This window comes from Puntigrus tetrazona, chromosome 6 (assembly GCF_018831695.1).
Source record: "Puntigrus tetrazona isolate hp1 chromosome 6, ASM1883169v1, whole genome shotgun sequence".
In the NCBI taxonomy this organism is placed as follows: Eukaryota; Metazoa; Chordata; class Actinopteri; order Cypriniformes; family Cyprinidae; genus Puntigrus; species Puntigrus tetrazona.
The window spans coordinates 7,572,325-7,595,361 of record NC_056704.1 but is presented as its reverse complement, the minus strand read 5'-3'; the positions used below and the strand labels follow the sequence as shown (position 1 = coordinate 7,595,361).

The following is a 23,037-nucleotide window of genomic DNA, read 5'->3' as shown; positions in this document are numbered from 1 at the left end:
AGATATTTCAATTCTGGACCGCCTATATCAACGTAATAAAACATGCCAGGGTTCACGCTAACATTACCATCAATCAAAAAAAACTAATTCAGTGCATGCTCGATGTCAGTAGAAAATGAAGACACTTCCACTACACCCAAATACGAGACACTGTTGTCACTACAGACACGGGTCTGAGGGTGGAAATATGATCAGTGGTAGTGGCTTGGTGTAAAAATCCAAACCGTTTCATAATTGAGACTGTTTAGGTTTTTAGTGATTAAAAAGAGTGAATGGATTTTTATCATTGTAGGGTGATTGTTTTCACTCACTGCTAAGACACATTTATATGCAAACCCCATGTGTGAACCCCAAGTGAATTTTGTACCCAATGTCCCCTTTACAAGTATTCTTTTCAGTGCGCTCAAATAAAATAGGTACACACTACACATTATTGGTTTTCAGACCTTAATGGATAGAGTTTGAACCAATTCCTTAAAAATCCTAACTTGCTGGGTTGTACAGTATAATAGTACATTTTAATCTGCTTTTGTTTTAAAATAAAAACAATTGTAAACCTTTCATCTTTTTTTTTTTTGGCTTCTTTCAAACGTCTAGGTGACTGTGTGGTGACCACTGGCCTGCATTCCTTAACTGCTCCTGTGAGATCCTAACTAATTCAACCAGTCCTAAATCCTCACCATGGAGCCCAACAAAGTTCAGTCTGAAGGAGGTCTCAATGTCACTCTGACTATCAGACTCCTCATGCACGGCAAGGTGAAAGAACATGGTTCTCATGTAAACCTTTCACATACATAATTTACTGCACTACGGAAATCATTTCACCAGTCAAACAACAGATTGTGGACATAGTACTATATTTTATATAAAGAACCAATCACAGAAAACATTTTAAATGATAAAATCTGTGATCTGTGTTATGCACCCATGTGTTAGCTAGATTGTGCAATAATAAATGAATTGTAATGTTTGTTACTACAATAAACACATTATCTTTTTATATTGCAGGAGGTTGGCAGCATTATAGGCAAGGTAAAAACACATTCAGACGTGCTTGTTTGTAAATGTCTCTTTTTTTAATTGTACAATCATTAACATATGCATTTAATCAAAACTGTATTTATTGTGTACAGAAAGGGGAAACTGTGAAAAGATGCGAGAGGATGTAAGTAACATTACAAGTCATATAAGTCGCTGATGATAAGTGTACCATGTTTATTAACAAACAATGCAATCTGTTTCTACAGAGTAATGCACGCATAAATATTTCAGAGGAATTGCCCAGAACGAATAGTCACCATCACAGGACCCACAGATGCCATATTCAAGGCCTTACACCATGATCGCATACAAGTTTGAGGAAGTATGAGACCTTTTTCTAATTAAAAATATTAGTAAAACCCCAAAAGAAATCATTTGAAATTGTAACAGTAATAATAATTCATGTTTTGGTCCTACATAGGATATCATTAACTCTATGAGCAATAGCCAGGCTACTAGTAAGCCTCCAGTGACTTTGCGCTTGGTGGTGCCGCCAGTCAATGTGGCTCTCTAATTGGGAAAGGAGGCTCCAAGATCAAGGAGATGAGGGAGGTCTGTTCAATCTTAGAATTTCTTTATGATCCACATATTTCATAAAGTGCAGTAATTATTTAATGCACAATTATTTAAAAGCAATTAGTCATTGCTACTCAACGACAACAGCAAAACGCTTTTACATGGATTAAACGAAAAAGTAAAGGGTTTCGATCCGGCTGAATGTGTGGTGATCGTTCTCCAGTCTACAGGGGCTCAAGTGCAAGTGGCTGGAGACATGTTGCCTAATTCTACTGAACGGGCAGTCACTATCTCAGGTGCTCCAGAGGCCATTATCCAGTGTGTGAAGCAGATCTGTGTGGTCATGTTGGAGGTAAGGAATAGAGAAATGCCAATTGCTTTAAGGTACAGTTCACTAGGACCATAACCACCATAGACACTGAGGGGGCACCGAGTCCCAACTAATATTTAGAAATGACCAAATGTCCCCCCAAATATTTGAAATTGTTACTCTGCCCTCCTTTACACAGTACTCTTGTTAGCCATTCAAATCAAAGAAGTTGGGGTTGCTCAATTATGCCCATTTCAAGACAGGTACAGATAGAGATGATAGGCCTATGTGCGTGTGTTAATCATCCAGCTGAATTTAGTTACTTCAAAAACACATAGTTTTTATTGAAATTGATACCTTCCAAATGTCAAGACATGGTTACGGCCTTGGGGCGACTCTCAAGCTACAAAAGGCTAATATAATGAACGGATAGAAATCCCGATATCCATGTAGAAAACACTATATCCACATTCAGATCAAATCCAAACACTGATCAGCGCATGCATACACAGGATGTATATATCAAATACTGCAACATAAACCTCAAGCATCAACTAATGTCAAACCTCACTGACCGTCTCTGCTTTTGGTAACCAAAACAGCATCTACTGCATGCATTACCTTCTGTTCTGTTATAGTTTTCCTTGCTTTTTTCTTCATTTTCATCTTTTCTATCTTTATTTGAACTTCACTTTGCCAGTCCCCACCCAAAGGTGCCACAATTCCATACAGGCCAAAGCCCGCCACGGCACCAGTCATCTTCTCTGGGGCCAGGTAAGAGCAGACACTCTGACAGCACCAGCCACAGCCAACCTCAGCCTGTTACTGCAGCATCAGCCTCTGCCTGTGAGTATGGTCAATATGCACATTAGGTACAGACATACAGTACAGTACATGCAAACATACAGTAGCACTATTATATAAAAGTAGACTGGTGGGAGGTGAGCAATTTAGTCAGATAATTTCTCACCTTAAGTGCTATGATATGTAATATCTCTTGAAGTGATAAATGTAAAACTTAATGAATTACAATTAAAAAAATGCTGTTATATTTTAAATGCAATTCATTTAATACCAAACAAATCTGTAAAATGTACAGTAAATGGCAGCTGTTGTTTAAGCGACATTTTAGGTTTTAACTTAAATTTACATTTGCATGCTGTAATTTCACTATTAACTACTATAACTACCATAAAATGCAGTCCAGTTTTTCCCCTTTATATCCACCATTTTCCTGAGTAACCGATCAGTCCTGAAGGATTCAGACTTCTGTTTGCGTGCTTCCGTGTTCCAGTCCGGAAGGTTTTTACTGTAGCGTTTTTAACAGTCTTTTACTGTTAATTTCAAGGTTATTTTACAGTTTACAGAAAGACAGAAGCCAGTTGAATTTTCATCAACAGCAATTCAGTTCACGCACAAAGCCAAATGCTATTCAATCAGTTAGTGAAGTGTAATAAATTAATTTATTAACTGGATAAAACCGATGAAAGGAAATGCATTCCCACCCATAAGCGAATGCATTGTGCAGAATCATAAAATGTAATATACAAATAATATTGTGTGGACAAATGCATTTTGGAATCCAGACAGATAGTTGAAATAGACTGAGCAAACAAAAACGGTTGTTTTCACTTAATGGACATGCGTTCCACTTGCAATATTTGATTATTATTAAACATAATTACAGCAATTCAATAAACTAATACATGCACATAATTATATGTGTATTGCCCCTCTGTGTACATAAAAGAATCTGTCCGTCTCTCTTAGGCCTACACTGCTACAGGGACAATACGCCATCCCACACCCAGACGTGAGTACAAAGTACCTTCTAATCCTTTCTCCCTCTTTAGTGTAGCCTTCTTGTTAACCTTTGTTTTTTTTTTTTTTTTTCATGACCTGCTTTATTAAAAATTATACAACTGATAAATAGATTTTTTTTGTGTTTTTAATAAAAGACAGTTGTATATGAGATTTCTCACAGCTTCCCCTTGTTAGTGTCTAGATGAGTTTGTAAAGGTCCAAGCAGGATTCCTTTATTTAATCATAACTTTAGGTGTACTGACCCTCCTCCCTCCCCCAGCAGTTGACAAAGCTCCATCAGCTGGCTATGCAGCAAACCCCCTTTACCTCCCTCGGACAGACCACCCCCGCTTTCCCTGGTACGTACCCAACCCTCCCGCTACACACCCTTCACTATATACCTGTAGGTCTTTCATTCACTTTTGTCTTTCACTTTTCTCCCCCTGGATGGGTTGCATATTAATACCTAAAATATGCATTAGTTCCTAAGTGACACATTAGTAGCTACCTTTTAAAAAGATACCACCCAGCGGCAGCTTTTGTACCTGAGAGTGTATAGAAACATTCCTTAAATGAGCAGGTAAAGACATGATATCAGGAAACGTCCTACACCATGAATATATTTTATATGTACAGTTTTAAAATGGTTAATATTGTGAAAAACTAATTGCTCTGCGTTTCTCAGTTGTTTGGCTGTGTTTCTGTTTCTAGGTGTGGATGCCAGTTCACAGGCCAGTACTCATGAACTCACCATTCCAAATGATGTGAGCAGCTTTCTTTGTCTTCAGTAATGCACTGGGCAGTTGTATTGAATTTAAAGGGGTTACTCCACCCCAAAATGAAAATTTTGTCACTCTATGTTGTTCCAAACCCGTAAAAGCTTTAATTAAGCTTGCAACTGTCCCATTGACTCCCCAAACAACTTGATCTGCCATCATTGATCGAAGCTTACTATTATGGCGCTGTAAGAACACTTTTTGTAGAAAAAAAACTTTTTTAAAGATTCAGCACCAAGTGAAGCTTTTACGGGTTTGGAACAACATGGTAATTAATGACAAAATGTTCATTTCGTGGATTAAGCGTTTATGGAGAGCTATTGATTTTCCAGACTGACTTCTATCTGTCTGTATGTTTCCAGCTAATAGGCTGCATAATCGGACGCCAAGGCACCAAAATTAATGAAATCCGTCAAATGTCTGGAGCTCAAATCAAAATCGCTAATGCCATGGAGGGGTCATCAGACCGTCAGATCACCATTACGGAACACCTGCCAACATCAGCCTGGCACAGTACCTTATAAATGCCAGGTGGGATTCAAAGCAAGCTATAATATGTAACGGTGCATGTAAATACTATACAAATAATTTATTAGTGAAAAAATATTTTTTAAAGTTGAAGGTCAGTGGATAGAAACATCGGTTGTACTTGTAATAATACATTTCTATATTTAGCATAGACTGATAGTGTGCGAATATTTTGGATTTAACAATGTTGTTGGCCTGTTTTTCCTATGTACCTATTTTTGAGTTTGTTTTGATTGAGTATTAGGAAAAATATTAAATGTATACCAAAAACCTGACCTTTTTAAACAGAAGAGCCTTTAAAATAGTTTCTTGTGAACACTTGTGATTAGCTATGTTTCCATCACCCTGTTTTTATGTGCGTTTTGAAGCATCGCACTAGAGTTCTGCCAAATTTCTGTGCTTATGTGCTATGAAATATTCCAATGAACTTAAAATCACAACTTTGGATGGAAACCCGGCTATTGACTCCGAGCGTGGTGCACGCTAACACAATGCTACTTTCTGCAGGTTCAGAGATGTGGCAGCCATGTGGACTGACCCTTCAACCATGACAACCTCCTGAAGTCGTATTATGCTCTGTTCATCTAAGACATTCTTAAATTGCTTTTTGGGCCTCATCTGGGAAACGATGCAGATTGCTGAACTACATGTAGTGTAATAAAGCCAGTTCAACGTATTAATTCCATAGATTAACAGAAAAAACAAAACAAAGCTTCACCCAACGGGGGCTTCTCTGTAAACTGTATTTATTGTCTGCACCGAAGGTCTCTGCAGTAAAAAAGCATTCTAGTAAGCAACCTGTATTTAGGCAATTTTGGAATTGTGTCTGTGTACAAAAATATGATGCATTGTCTTATTAATTAGATATAGTTTTAGCGAAGAAAATTAGCATGCTGAATGTCTAGCAGTTGTCATTGCTCTTATTTATTTAAATGCTTTCTCGATATTTTACAGTACTTTAAAAAATGTATTCAAGTTATCATACATGTAACGTGAGCAATAAATTGTAATAAAATATGCTTCTTTTAAGTTCAGTAAATGGTAAAACAGGCGGTTCAGAAAAAGAGAATCCTGTTTAATAATGGTGGCACTTGTATAGATTTATTGCCGGTTTATGATTTGTAACAAAATATATATTTCATACGGCGCATGATATCCGTTTTCTTTCTTCAGGTCCTGAAGCAATTGTCTTTGCACGATTGCAAACCAGGTGACCTCGTCCTGTGTGATTTAATGATTTTTCAGCCTTTCAAAAAAGACCTGATTGTTTAACTTGGCTAAACATTATTGATGTTGACCGTGCTTCAAGTAATTGTAATGGTTTTATAAAGCAATGTGCTTTGTTTACATCTCTGTTTAATGCTGTGTTGTGCACTGCAATAATGTAAATATCTGAAGGTGTCAGACATAAGTAGTCTAGACAAAAGTAAGATTAACCAATTCAACAGTGGACCACAGAAGAACTGACACTTTCTGGCAATGCAACTGTGATGATACAGGAAGGAAGCAAGTAGTAGATGTTGATTTGAATGTAATGATGTGACTTTTTAACACGTCATTTGCTGTTTAGCTTGTCAAATGTACACCCAGATCCAGATGGATGAACAGCCTACAGTATAAAACACACGCTCGAGCTCTTTAGGTTTTCTTTTCAAACTTGTCTCAGTAGCTAGCGATCACATTGTGAGTTGGATTCACAAGTTGTATATCTGCCGTGTATGCTCCGTGTTGACAGTTCTCTGTTCAGAATGTTTATTATTTATATCAAAGAAATGGGCTTTGATGAGTTAAAAACGTAATGTATGATTATTTCTTCGTATGAATTTTGGTGTTCGCTTATATTCAAGATTTTATGTGATGATTTATGTGACATAAAATGTCATTTTACTGCATTGCAATTCTTAGTAGGAATCCAGTGAGTTCACGTAAGTCAATATGTATCTGTTTATGTCATTTCTAGTGGCTCCATTGACATAGCGGCTTCTGTATATTCATACCCCCTAATAACAGGGTATGAATCTACAAGCATTGCAATTTTGAATGTCTTAACACTGTTGGCAGTCTACAGCACGGTATCTCATATAACAGGTTATAACACCAAAATGAGTGACACTGTACTTTTATTAAACTAATGTGCTTATTTTATTTAAAACCAGAAACGTATGTGCTACAGTCTAATATTTCCCACCAAGAAACACTGGTTTCTGTGTTTGCTGCTGAATGACTCATGGTTTGACTTACAGAATGCTTTCATTTTCATATTATTTTTATTGTCAATAAAGTCGCTTGATCTCACATGCTGTTCATATTCCTTGAAAGTAGTTTTTTTCACTTAAAGGAGATTAGAATAGCTTATTCACTCAAACTCTGTGCTTTACAAGAGGGCTCGTACTGCAGAAATGAAACGATTCTGAAATACAGACATTTGCCATTATCAGGATTACCTTTGACTAATGTATAGTGTACAGTAAACCATGTTAATTGTGCCGTATTCTCAATTTAAATGATAAATTCTTATCGTATAATTAGTTGCTGTGTGCAGCATGTGACAAGGATGCGTTGTCCATCTTAGAACAGAATGAAAGGAAAGCTGTTTGTCAGGTTATATCAGTAAGGGTAGCCCATTTGGTGGGATTTTAATGTGTGATTTCACAGAGCATTCAGAAGATAACTGGAGCATGCGTCTGTGACAGCTGGGAGAAGAGGAGCACTCAGTGCTAAACACTGCCACCCTGTGTTGCCTACCAATGATTATAAAGAAGAAAATCAGCGTAAAGAACTCAGAAATCTTTTATCACGTATATAATATTATAATATAATTAAGACACGCCAGCTGAAGTGTTAATGTTCCTTTGTCGATGTACTGGTAAAGCGATTAAAGATAATGTTCAGCTAAATAAATGCACTCATGGGGACAGGTCCGCACATTTCTGTCCAAAAATATCCTTTTATTGTCCTTGTGGGCAGTGGTCGAATTCTACAATTGCAACATTTGTCCAATTTTTAAAGGGTTTTATTTCATATAAAAATGGCTTATTTAAAAAAAAGGAATTCTGGGCATTTTTGCTGTTTAGGTCTGTCGTGGATAAATAAATGGTAATAAAACTGTGAGTATGCGCTATTAGTAGTTTTGGGTCGTATTTCGGGAGAATGACTGCGCTCCTCTGAAAGCACGGCTGAATCATCGGATCACTCGATTCTTTCAACATCAGATTAATGCAAGGAACAGAACGCTTTGTTGCTCTGCACGTTAGTGCTAGCGCACTTGTGCTGATATTCAGAAATTGTTTTTGCAATGAATATAAAACAAAAACCCATACATGATTTTACATACACTTACCCATACATCATTATTTTTTCTTTTGCAAAGTTGAGTAATGTCAGCAGCCACACTGCACAATATGTCGGGGTGAAAGTATTTAAATTCTAATTAAAATTAAATCATACCTTCTGTCTTTTTAAAGATTTAATTAACTCCTGCTTGTGGGGATATTTCATACAGACATTCTCCAAAATATTTTCTATGTGTATTTTGCAAACCATTTCCTAATATGTTTGCCCGCCAGAAAATGTTTTCCTCTTATTCGTCTTTACTTTGTCTTGTAGTACAAAAGTCGTACTCATAAACATGTATTTATATCTATGGTCTATATCTATATCTATAAGTCATGTGCTAATGCCGAGTCTCTCTATCTCTTTATCTGGTCTGTTATAAACCCAATTGCACCACCTATTGTTAATGTTTGTATTAGCATGTGGATATATTAGCTCGGCACGCTGCTTTCTTGCAATTGCAGAGATATATAATAATCAATTACGCTTCAAACAAAGCAAAGAAAATTAAAGTTTAATTAACCTTGATTTACAGGTTTTCGAGTTGCACTCCTTGAACAGCCAATGAAAACAACTAATATAGACACCCGTCGTGACTGACCAATAGGAATGAGGCAAAAAGATTTGCCATTAAAGTGATTGGCTGAAGTCATCTGAACCATGTGCGGTGTACGTCAGTACGCTTCACCAGCGCTGCACGATGGGTGGAATTAAGGAGCTAACGATTCTTATTCTATCTTTCCTGTACGTGACATTTGTGAATGGTACTGATGATATTTTGGTAGGCTGCGGGGGCTTTGTTAAGTCAGATGTGGAAATTAACTACTCTGTCATTGAGGTAAGAAGACTTCAGAGTTCTGGTTTAAAAATGATTAGCTGGCTAGCTAGCGCATGACGTTCCGGAACTGAACCGATGCTCTGATATATATATCATCTGCTGTCCTAAACAGTTACGCTTATAGGTTGTAGATCGCATAATCTGGTGATCCGTCCGTCGTGAATGTAGCAGGTTGCATGACAGCTTCCTAACCAACTGTCAAGCATTGTCAGCAAAACACACGATTTGACCAAGCATGCTTAATATTGTTAATTAGCATTGCCTCGCTCAAAGTGTTCACTGGAACTTCTAAATAAATGGCATACAGTTAGACGGGCAGTCCATTTAGTTCGTGGTATTTTTACGCATTTCCTTTGTCTTTTTATAAGGTCAGTTTAAAGTGTGTTAATGATGACCAACGTGTACTATGTGTTTGTTCTTCTTTACAGATCAAACTTTACACTAAACAGGGCTCTCTGAAATATCAGACTGACTGTGCACCAATCAATGGTTACTTCATGATCCTCTCTATGACAAGGTACTGTAATTCAGGAATGAATGGGCTGTCACACATCCAAGGTCATTTTACAATGTTTAGTGCAATTTGTGTCTTTCTAGGAAGACCTTTCACCACACATTAAGGTAGCTTTACTTATGGTAGGGCTACAGTGTGTATATGTGTGTGTATATATATATATTTATTAAGCAATGATATAATAATGCATTCAAAATGAATGTTTTCTATTGTGGGCAAAGAGCCAAGTAAAAATTATTTTCTGAATGAAGTATAATCTTACATTATTGCTAATCAAACAGTACAGAACACACTTCCATACCTTCCACTTCCTTTTCCGTATGACTTATTTATAATTGTTTCAAATTATTCTTAAAATGTAGCCATTACATATATACAAAGGCTAGAGTGATTGCAACCAAAAGCATTTTGATAATCCTTTCTTTAATAAATGAATTAATCTGATAAAGGCATGGTTTTATGTTCTATACGTAACTGACAAAACACATTTATCCAGTCTATCCAAGGGCTGCAAACAGTGCACTAATTAAATACTATAAAAACATGTGAAATACAATGTTTGTATTTTTATCTACACAAACTTTTATTGATTTCTCTATTAAAAGAAAGTGTAATACAAATCACAACCCTTAGTTCGATGTATTATGACATTTTATATATTGTACAACCCTAATCTGCGAATTTTGTAGATTTCCTGGGAGTTTAAACTAATCATGTATTGGCATATTACTTGCAAATTGCTGCAAGCTTTATCTGATGGTGTAAATTGGGGCAAAATTCATCTTTGACATGTCTGTCTATTTTTAACTGGAACCAGAGTTAAGTGGACTGGGACAGCCTATCAGGCTCTTGCGATGCAGTGTTTCATCCTTACACCAGCAGCTTCACCTTAATCAGAGAGGCGCTTTCCAGGCTCAGTCACTTTGAAGAGTGTCACAATGTCTGATATATACAGACGTGGACAAAATTGTTGGTACCCTTTGGTCAATGAAAGAAAAACTCACAATGGTCACAGAAATAACTTTAATCTGACAAAAGTAATAATAAATAAAATTCTATAAATGTTAACCAATGAAAGTCAGACATTGTTTTTCAACCATGCTTCAACAGAATTATTAAAAAAATAAACTCATGAAACAGACCTGGACAAAAATGATGGTACCCCTAACTTAATATTTTGTTGCGCAACCTTTTGAGGCAATCACTGCAATCAAACGCTTCCTGTAACTGTCAATGAGACTTCTGCACCTCTCAGCAGGTATTTTGGCCCACTCCTCATGAGCAAACTGCTCCAGTTGTGTCCGGTTTGAAGGGTGCCTTTTCCAGACTGCATGTTTCAGCTCCTTCCAAAGATGCTCAATAGGATTGAGGTCAGGGCTCATAGAAGGCCACTTTACAATAGTCCAATTTTTTTCCTCTTAGCCATTCTTGGGTGTTTTTAGCGGTGTGTTTTGGGTCATTGTCCTGTTGCAAGACCCATGACCTGCGACTGAGACCAAGCTTTCTGACACTGGCTAGTACATTTCTCTCTAGAATTCCTTGATAGTCTTGAGATTTCATTGTACCCTGCACAGATTCAAGACACCCTGTGCCAGACGCAGCAAAGCAGCCCCAGAACATAACAGAGCCTCCTCCATGTTTCACAGTAGGGACAGTGTTCTTTTCTTGATATGCTTCATTTTTTCGTCTGTGAACATACAGCTGATGTGCCTTGGCAAAAACTTCGATTTTTGTCTCATCTGTCCACAGGACATTCTCCCAGAAGCTTTGTGGCTTGTCAACATGTAGTTTGGCATATTCCAGTCTTGCTTTTTTATGATTCGTTTTCAACAATGGTGTCCTCCTTGGTCGTCTCCCATGTAGTCCACTTTGGCTCAAACAACGACGGATGGTGCGATCTGACACTGATGTTCCTTGAGCATGAAGTTCACCTTGAATCTCTTTAGAAGTCTTTCTAGGCTCTTTTGTTACCATTCGGATTATCCGTCTCTTAGATTTGTCATCAATTTTCCTCCTGCGCCACGTCCAGGAGGTTGGCTACAGTCCCATGGATCTTAAACTTCTGAATAATATGTGCAACTGTAGTCACAGGAACATCTAGTTGCTTGGAGATGGTCTTATAGCCTTTACCTTTAACATGCTTGTCTATAATTTTCTTTCTGATCTCTTGAGACAACTCTTTCCTTTGCTTCCTCTGGTCCATGTCGAGTGTGGTACACACCATATCACCAAACAACACAGTGATTACCTGGAGCCATATATATAGGCCCAATGGCTGATTACAAGGTTGTAGACACCTGTGATGCTAATTAGTGGACACACCTTGAATTAACATGTCCCTTTGGTCACATTATTTTCAGTGTTTTCTAGGGGTACCATCATTTTTGTCCATGCCTGTTTCGTGAGTTTATTTTTTTAAATAATTCTGTTGAAGCATGGTTGAAAAACAATGTCTGACTTTCATTGGTTAACATTTATAGAATTTTTATTTATTATTACTTTTGTCAGATAACAGTTATTTCTGTGACCATTGTGACTTTTTCTTTCATTGACCGAAGGGTACCAACAATTTTGTCCACGTCTGTATATAAAATGAAAATTTAAATATAAAATATGAAATTAGCGAGTCCTGCTTTTCGGCAATATTTGATCTGGTGGGTTTTGTATTTGTTTGTGTTAATACGGATTACAATCTTTTACAGGGTGATTTTGTTATAAAGATAGAACCACCATCAGGATGGAGCTTTGGTAAGGAATGATTTCACATATCAAGTGGTGGTTATATTATACGATAAAATCGTGAATAATTCAATTTCAGTGTTCTTGTATACTGTAATCTGCTCTTGATCAGTCCAGGGTTCACTGAGGTGGACTCACTTTTCACGTCATGTATTGTGTTATAATTTGTCTGAATGCAGAGCCAACAACTGTGGACCTGCATGTGGATGGAATTACAGACATCTGCACTAAAGAACAAGATATCAACTTTGTTTTTACGGGTTTTCGGTCCTCGGAACTGTAAGTTGAACATTTACCCACTTTGTAATACAGATCTTTTTGTAAGGTTAAAAACAAAACTAATTTCTTTTTCGTTTAGATATTAAGTAAAGGGCATTTGTTGGGACCTGCAGGGGTTGAAGTAAGTTTGAGAAAAGCAGGAGAAGCTGATGTCCTTCAAAGTGTCCTCACACAAGCTGGAGGCCAGTGAGTAGATATCGTCTAGTGGGCAAACTAGAATTCGTGCATGCAAAATTTCTTCGGACATCTTTATTGGTCACGTCAAATTCTCAGGTTCTTAAAGGATCCCCGGGTGTTATGTCTCTTACTGAAATATGTAATAGAAACCCCTTTACTGCAACACAACTTGAAATAAACAGTTCAGAAAATAAAATTCTGAGAAGATACCATACCAACGATTGTGTCGTTTTGGTTGTAAAACCCCAGACTCTCTCTTTAACGATTATTTCAAAGTAATATTAATTCTCCATTAATACCGTTACCGTAAATGCACCCTTGTTTATGTTGCTTGTTCGCAGGTATACTTTCCTCAAGGTGCTTCCGGGAAGTTATGACATCACCGCCACTCACGCCTCATGGACCCTTGAGCAGGTGTATATAGTACAAACAAAACATATTTCTCAGTGACGAATGTGTCAACACCCCGAAGAAGGATTTTCATGCCACTACACTTTTGCTAGTTCACATATAAAAATCATCTCATTTAAATGTAAACGTAAACTTGGTTCACTTATTTTTATATTCCCTCACAGAGCTCAACTGCTGTGGTTGTGTCAAACGAAAACGCCCCCGCCGCAGCTCCTCTTGTGGTAAAGGGTTACGATGTCTCTGGAGAGGTGCAGAGTGACAGTGAACCCATGAAAGGAGTCGGCTTCCTCCTTTACTCTGCCAGCGTAACACAGGAGGTAAAAGGTTTTATTAGATCCATAGCCCGACCACAAACACGTGATCCGCACAAAATAGCTTTGGATGAATGCCATTTGTGTAATTTGATAATATTTATAAATGTGCACAGATTCGTCATCTGTTATCCAGTAGACTTTAAACAAATGCATTATTTATTTAGGATATCAGTGGCTGCAGTGTGGCCCCTGTGGATGGAGCTGTAGTCGGCGACCCCGCGCTTGTGTTTTTGTGCAGTTCCCAGTCTCGTGAGGATGGTACTTTCTCATTCCCCTGCCTTCCCAGTGGCGAATATACAGTGGTAAGGATGTACTGTCACCAACCTTTATATTATTTGTTCACGTGTACTAACATTATATATAACATTGGACAGAAATAATACATGGTTTCTTATTGTGAGAAGAGCATGCTTATTGTTGGTTCAAATTATAGCTTTCTCTTTGCACTTTGGACATTTAAATAAATTTCAGAAATATTTAAGTTAATTAAAATGATTCATTCATGCTTTTATTTTCTCTCCCTTGATTGAAACTATTGAAATCTGGCTTGTATATTGATAAACCACACATGATGCAAAATTCAACCGAATACTTCAGGTGGAGAAAAGGAGGTGTCATTATATCAGTTTTATATCATTTTCATGGTTTGGCCTTTCAGTTAAGAATTGATTTTTAAAGTTCTTAAAGAGTTTTAAAGGATCCAATGACTTGGCGCGTATATAAGTTTTGACTGCCTATTAAAATATGTTCCAAATTAATAAGACCTTCTAATGCTGCTGTTTTGGCAAGCTGCAGTATAATCCATACAGTCAGGTGCAGCTTTTAGGCCCCATCAAATCCAATATGGAGTTATGGTTAGATTAGATCTTGTCTTGCATGCAAATTTCTACTGGATTATTGCAATTAACTGTCCATTTTTGTTGGCGCATATACATATTTTGTTGACAAATCTGATATGGCTGTACAACTTTTCTGATATGCCTGTATTTCATTACTTTCTGGTTCTACTTTTAATTTTTATCTACGTTTCATTTATCTCTTTATGAGTCTTTTTTTAGCTTGTCTCTTCTTGAATTGTAGGTCCCATATTACAGAGGGGAGAGAATCACATTCGATGTTGCTCCTTCTCGCATGGATTTCAAAGTAGAACACAGCAGTTTAACGTTGGAGGTGAGCTTCTCAATTTCCTGACCTGTCCTCACAGATTTGGAGACATGACCCAACACCTTAATTGACAATTTGGGTTGGACCGTATTCATTTTGGGAATTTTAAAACAGCTGGTCTCGCTCAGCAGCCTAAACTATTCAATTTTATTGTCTCTCAGCCAATATTTCGTGTCATGGGATTCTCTGTGATGGGCAGAGTTCTGAATAGCCCCAATGGAGAAGGTGTCGCAGATGCTGTAGTAACACTTAACAACCAAATTACAGGTAAGTGATGATACACTTGAATTTAACATCATTAGGCATGTACAAATTACTCCACAATTCATGCTTAATTAATAAGTTTATGCTAAATTAACACATTTTGCCTCCTCCTTGATCTTTTTCACAGTGGAAACTAAAGACGATGGTTCGTTCAGATTGGAAAATATGACCACAGGCACTTATACTATTAACACGCACAAGGAGCTGATGTTCTTTGAGCCAGTCACTGTGAAGATTGCTCCCAGCACCCCTCAGCTGCCAGACATCATCACTGCAGGGTGAGTATGTAGCCAAGAATTCTCCCCAGAAAGCTGTTTTTAGAAGATAATCGAAGGCTTGAGGTGTCTGTCGTCTAGCTTCAGACGTCCGATTTGAAATCTCTGCTCCACTGCCGTTTTTCAGGTTTAGCGTGTGTGGTCACATCTCAGTCACTCGTCTTCCTGAAACCGTTAAACAGCTTGGGCACTACAGAGTTAGTTAGCTCTCGACTCAGAGACAGGATCAGGGCTTTTTCCGTACTGTTGAAAAGTGACAGCCACGGAGTGTTCTGCTTTCAAGTTAAACCAGGAGACTACAGCGTTCAGGTAATGAGAATTAATGCTGTTATTTAACTGGTTAGTGATTTGCACATTCATTTAGATGTTTTGTTTTATACAGGTGACCCTCCCTGAAAGTGATGTGAAGGCTGGACTTGCTCTTCAGCCGTACTCTCTCGATATCTCACTTGTGGATCGTCCCTATTACTGACCTTGTCTTCACTCAGTTCATAGCATCTGTTTCTGGCTCTGTGTCCTGTCTTGGTAAGCGTTTTTTTTTTTTCTTCATGTCCGCTGTCAAATTCAATTGTGTGCTTTCTGCCTTTGCCTCACTGATCGAATTGTCCCATCAGTGGCATGTGGAGATCTGACAGTCACCCTTCAGCCTGTGAGCAGACAAGGAGACAGGCAAAACCTCCAGTTGTCTGGCAGCAGTGAAACTCTCAGCTTCACTTTCAATAACGTGTTACCCGGAAAGTACAAAGGTAAGCACACTTTTTACACGTTTTGATTTTAATGAGCAATAGAGATGGTTATCATAATGGTATTAAATAGATATACTATCAGGCAAAAGTTTTTGGTCAGTAAGATTTTTTTAAAAAGCATCCAGCAAAAAAAAAAAAAAATTAAGTACCACAACCGTTTTCAACTGTGCTAACAGTCAGAGATGTTGTTTGAGCACAAAATCAATTTCTGAAGGATTGTGTTGCACTAAATACTGAAAAACATATAAAACATTGGCAAAACATATCATCAGCAAACCTTTGAGCGGTAGTAAAAAAATTGCCAGCATTTGGTTTTGGGTCTTATATTAACAAAATATAAAAATAATTTTATTTGAATTTTGTAGTACAATGTTTTCTGTATTTATAACTTGAAAGATATCTGAACGATAAATTAATATAGGTTTTCGTCTTACTTTATTATAATTTGTTATACTTTTGAAAGTTTATTGAATTGCTGTATTTCATAAACTAAACATACTGAGCTAAACTGTGCAGGATTTCAGCAGTGTAAAACTTAAATTCATGAGAAAAGGGTTTTTACCAAGAAAATTAACAAGCTCTGCACATCGCAGTGTCTATCACCCAAGAGGAGTGGTGCTGGAAGCAGAAGTCAGTAGAGATCGATGTACTTGACTCGTGCGTGTGAGGAGTGGAGTTCAGACAAACCGGATACTTGCTTCGCTGCTCACTGTCCCATGCTATAACCCTGGTGAGGACCGAAAACATTCAATACTTAAAGATGACTGATCGAATAGTTGCCATAATCAGCTGTTCCAAGTCTAAAATGGTAATGCTGATGGTGATGCGTTACTTTTCGATAATCTTAGGAATTTTTCCAAGATGGCAGCTCACCAGAGAACGTTGGCATTTACAATCTGTCCAAAGGAGTCAATCGTTTCTGCCTGTCCAAGCCGGGTGAGCTCAGCCTTTCCTATAGTTTGGTAAGGTAATTACATTCATAAAGCTTAAAGATCTTAACATATTTCTTTTTAATCGAAGGTGTTTATAAAGTGACTCCACGCTCCTGTCACCAATTCGAACAAGATTACTACACCTACAACACGTATGTGGCTGGTGCACATTTTATTCCAATTAAAGTAGCCGCAACAGCTTTCTACCTTTACCGCTTTACAGTATGTGCTTGCTGTGTTAATATTAAATGAAGTCTTATCCACTTTGTTGATTTTCAACTTTGTTCCACAGGTCTGCCCCAAGCATCTTAACCCTAACTGCTGTGAGACACCACATGACAGGACTTATCACCACTGATAAGATGCTGGATGTCACTGTCACCATCAAGTGAGTGAGGCAAAGCACTGGCATTATGTGTCTCTCAAACTGTTAAATATATCTTGTTTGTTTTGAGTCCTGGCTGTTGATTTCAATACACCTGGTGGTTTTGTTTCATTTTGGCAGATCTTCCATTGAGAGTGAGCCTGCTTTGGTTCTGGGGCCCCTGCGCTCAAATGAGGAGCAGCGATGGGAGCAGCAGCTTCTGGAAATAGCTTCCCGTAAGAAGGAGAGGGAAGAAAGAGGAGACGAGAACAGCCCCCCTGTGGAAGAGAAACCAGATGAACTCCATGAGCCTTTCCACTATGAATTCTCATACTGGGCACGGTATGATTTTTGGAGAATGTTTGCTAGCGTTTTTTGCTCTCGTGTTTGTGTTTGAACAAGATTTCACAATATTTGTTTCTAAGAACATATATAACGTTGTCTTCTCCTATCAGTTACAAATATCATGGTCCTCGTTTTATATCTCTGTTGGTTATTTTAGGGCTGGGGAGAAGATCACAGTCATGCCTTCATCCAAAGAATTTCTGTTTTACCCTCCTGAAGTAGAGGCTACAATCACTGGAGGTTAGAGTGCAATTATTTTATTTTTTACTAATAGATGCATGTTCTGTCTAGGACCTCACGACAATTATGGAACAAATTGCTAACAACTTCTGTTCACACAAAGAATGCAATAAATATTTGTCAAGCATCATACGGCAATCCATAGTAATATGTAACATATGAATAAATGAATACTAGGTAGAATTAACTCTTGAAGTCTGAAACAATGCAAAGCCATAGACACTCCCAGGCAAAGTATCCACCTCATTTCTACAATAAGACCAGGTGCTGCCATTTGTAACTTGAATGTACCAGACTTCCGCTTATCTTTAACTATAATGACTTCTTGAAAGGAGTCGCTAGCATCAGTCAGAAAAATGGGGTTTCAGTTTTACTTCAGTTTATATTTGAAACTGATACACAATGATTGACCTTCTTTAACAGAGAACTGCCCGGGTCAGATGGTGGAGATCGCAGGCCGCGCCGGACTGTTCCTCACGGGGGAGGTGTCACCTACACTGGAGGGTGTGGAAATCTCCATTAAGGAGAAAGGAGCCTCAACCCCTCTCATTACAGTCCTCACCGATGAAGCCGGAACCTACAGGTATCTCACTGAATCACAAACATACTGTGTTCATTTATTTAACACCTCTCTCATAACTGCGTATTTAATAATGCATATTAGCTTAAAAGCATGGTTTATAAATATGCAAACGTGAATGACTGTTGGCCTATTTAGAAATAAAGTGAAGTCATTAGCTGAAATCTTAAATCCACTAAAACATTCTAAACAAATAAAATGAATGTATTGCTTTTTCCCTTTGAAACCAGTGTGGGACCCCTACATAGTGACTCTCTGTATGACATCAGTGCCAGTAAAGAGGGCTTTGTCCTGACTGCAGTGGAGGGAAGCACAGGAGACTTCAAGGCGTTTGCCCTCGCAGGAGGAGTCACTTTTGAGGTCAGTGTTGCATTAATGGCTTCTCATCACCTTGAACTTTCACAAGTGTTTTCCTTTTTATCAATCAAACGGTTCATTTGGTTTGCATTTTGTTTCTCTTGCCCCTCAGATAAAGGCAGAGGATGGTGTTCCTCTCTCTGGGGTTCTGCTGTCTCTCAGTGGGGCCAACTTCCGCTCAAACATGCTCACTCAAGACACTGGCCTTCTCACCTTCAACAACCTGGTACAGTCTTCTCAGCCCCTTAGTCGCTATGGTCATCTTCTGATGAGTTAAACACATTCGTTCTTCTGTACGATCCACCTTGTGCTGTTGCAAAACCTATTGACTTTGTTCTTTGCCCATACAACGAAACTCTCATTTTAAATGTTTACCTGTTATAAAAAACAGTGCATACGTATGAGTACAAGCAGAACGCATTGTTAAATGAAGTAGAAGTTGTCTTCATTTCTCCATCTCTTATCGCAGAGTCCTGGCCAGTACTATTTCAAGCCCATGATGAAGGAGTTCCGCTTTGAGCCCTCAGCACAAATGATTACAGTAGAAGAAGGACAGGTCCTCCATATTCCCATCGCTGGCTTCAAAACAGCTTATAGGTCAGCAATGTTAATATAAGCACTGCCTGTTAACATGCTTAGTTTTCCAGTTATATTATATGCATACAGTATGTACACCAAGTGCACAAATTGATCAAAAAGAAATGAAATTTCATTTATTCCTATTTTTATGATAATAATAATAGGCCTAATAAAAAAACTATGTAACAGCCTTAAATTAACTGGAAATGCCAAATGCCTCCTTAATATTGCCTTACTTTTGACACTTTCTGAGCAGGCAGCACGTTGTCATGTTGATTGGGTTGCCTTGTTTGAGCACAATGACACTGAGAACATTATATTTCAAACAACTGAAGCTCTTTTTTCCTCAAATGTAATCGGCTTATTCCAATAATCGTTCTATTTGTAATGTATACCAAACCTCATACTAAATGGTTCAACACGAATACGTGTATCGTAACACCCCAAGCGTCACACAGTCTTTCAGGAATCATTTATTTATTTCTTCTTGTTATTGGACGTGTCTCAGCTGCTATGGAACAGTGCAGTCAATAGGAGGCGATGCGGAGCAGGGGGTCGCTGTGGAGGCAGTGGGGCAGGAAGAGTGTGGCATGTACAGTGAGGACACGGTCACTGATGAAGAGGGACGCTTTAGACTCAGAGGCTTGCGGGTAAGACTACTGGAGAAAGATGTTTAGAAAAGCGTAAAGACTGATTAAAATTCACAAGAACACACATTTTACGATTCTCAACAAAGCCTGTGTTTCCTCCATGTCAATGTCAGCCTGGGTGTAACTACAACATTCAGCTGAGAGGAGAAGGAAACGATCACATCGAGAGAGCGTTACCGCCACACAAAACCATTGAGGTGAGTGTTCTCTTTTTTTTTTTTTTTTTTTTTTTTTTTTTTTTTTTTAAAGTTTCCATTTAATGTTTTTTATTTTTTTATTTTTGCGCGGTTTTAGGTGGGAAACACCGATATCGAAGGAGTAAACATAATCGCCTTCAGACAGATCAACCAGTTTGACCTGAGTGGAAATGTCATCACTTCTCCTGAGCATCTCCCGACTCTCTGGGTAGGTGCCGTGGTTTAAAACGCTTTCACTCATTTGATTACGCTTTGAAGTCACCGTTGTCCCTCCCTCTCTAAAGGTGAAGCTCTACAAGAGTGACAACCTTGACAATCCCTTCCAGAGCGTGTCTCTTGGCCAGTCCCTGTTCTTCCACTTTTCCCCTGCCACGTGATGGAGAGGTACTCTTTGTTCCTCTAAACGACTCCTATTTTTATGTTTAACTGTATTCCTATTTATTAATGCCCATACTTTGATTTAATCTGAAGAATGGTTGGTTGAGGCATCTTCTTGTCTTTTTGCAGAGCTATGTCTTGATGCTACACACGTCACTCTCTCGCTCCCAGTATGACTTCAAACTCCCACAAGTCTCGTTCACGTCTTCTGGTTACCACAAACATGTAACACTAACCTTTAACCCCAAGGTAACAACCTTTTTTTTTACATCCAGTGGTCAAAATCTTGTGCTAATGGATCATTCGTCCGTCGCGTTTGGTGTTAAAAGAGTTTAAACTCTTCTAAAGTTACATACATTTGTATAGCACTTGGTACAATATAGATTGTAACGATACGTGCATGAATAAATAAATGAACAGCTGTAAGCATATCAGAAAACAGTGGTGACGTTATTCAGCTCAAATCAGTTCGGTGGTGATTCATTTCAACAGCGGTGTCAGTGGTGCCGAGTTCATCAATTATTAAGCAAGTTCTATTCTGCGCTAAAGCAGCTCTACACAAGCCAACAGTCATCATCCAGTTCAATTTAGTTTATTGTCGATAGTGAATATATTAGTTATTGTCTTTTAAATCCTGAGTTCTTAGATTCAATCCGTATCAATTTGTTTGTCTTTCCAGAGGAAAATACCAGATCAGGATGTTGCCCAGGGATCTTTCATCGCCTCTACCGCTCACATTACTTCTATTGCTTGCCGTCTATAATCACGGCGGGTACCGATTTCTTTTTCTTTCAGAATCGTTACTGACTTTCACTAAAGCTCTAATGGCGCTGTGTAGATGACAATACAGTGTTGTTCCCAGGTGATCCCACTGCTTCTGCAGCTGGTCAGCCAGATCCAGGGAGTTCGAGGACTTGCTCAGGCCGGCGGGGAAGGAATCCCAGTGGATGAAGCCAAACGCCAATCAAAAGGCCAAAAACAAGACGTACATGAGATGAGGGCCAAGCCAGTTACTGCATTCAGATCTCACAAGCGTCCAGTGTCAGACAAGCACATAAGACCATGTCGGTCTGATCGGAAAATTCTATCATAAAAACAGTGCATATTTTTGGACATATTTATTCTTGCTGAATCTCAGAAGACCTACGTTTTTTTTTTTTTTTTTTTTGTGGTGTGTCCTGGTCACACAGATCCTTATATTTTACAGTCCTTAGCATGTGAATATGTCTTGGAGATTGTGTATTTATTAGTGCTGTCAAATGATTAATCGCCTCTAAGAGAAGTTTCTGTTTACATTATCTATGTGTGTGTGTACTATGGATATTATGTATATACAAATACACACACATGCATTTCATTATATATTTACATATGATATCATTTATATAAATGTACGTAAACACATGTAGATACATGTATATGCTGCTTGTGAGTGTCTTTTATATATACATAATAAATATTCACAGTACACAAATATATTATGTAAACAAAAACTTAAATTTTGGGAACAGTTAATCGTTTGACAGCACTAATATTTATGTTTGGGAGAGACTGCTCAGGAGGATGGCTGATTTAAGAAACTTCAAATGTGTGAGTTTTTTTGTTTGTTTTTGGTTATTTCAGTAGTATGAAGAGTAATAACTTAAGTAATTGATTAGTAGCCTGAATGACTAGATTTTATTGAACCACTCCAATTAATATCAGTTCAGATTTTTGTTTTGTTTTTATAAAACTACTAGAATTTGTAGATCTAAGTTGTAATTTGCAAACTTAAGCACCCTTACATTTTAAAAATATAGAGATTAATAAACATTTGACCCACTAAATTCATTTTATATGATTTTGTTACCCTGAAATGCCACAAAACAACTAAAACCTTAAAAAATGTTTCAAGTGTTTCAGTTCCTTAAAGGTAAATGACTTGCTGCTACCATTTGATGGGTTCAGTACATATTCATTCCACTGCGTTCATATGATCATCATTTGATAAAATCTGTGGTTAGAGGAAAAACAAATAATAAAGTGTTTTGGAAATTATTCATTGTGTTATGGACATTTGTTGTTTAGACAAAGTCATCTCATGTATCTGAGACGAAGAACATTTGAAATATTTTAAATGTATTTTTGTAATGTCATACTAGATTAAACATTACACATCATTTATGCGTTGTGACAATACTTGTACATAACCATAAAAACAACAGTAAAAGAAATGCATGTAAATTATGCTATATAATAGTAAAAGTTATATATGATCTATTTGGTTTTCTTAGGAACAGGATAGACTAAAGTATTCCATTCAATCAGCCTGAAATGTTGACGGAAAATCAGGATTAATAGGAAAATAGCTATTCTATCTGGTCAAGATGTGTATATGGGAAACCGCT

At 37.8% G+C, this 23,037-nt stretch overlaps 2 pseudogenes; both read left to right on the top strand.

Annotated features, from left to right (window-relative positions):
- Window positions 1-681: 681 nt before the first annotated feature.
- LOC122347327 lies at window positions 682-5,536 on the top strand (annotated as a pseudogene).
- A 3,444-nt stretch (window positions 5,537-8,980) lies between these two features.
- On the top strand, window positions 8,981-22,687 carry LOC122347559 (annotated as a pseudogene).
- Window positions 22,688-23,037: the final 350 nt, after the last annotated feature.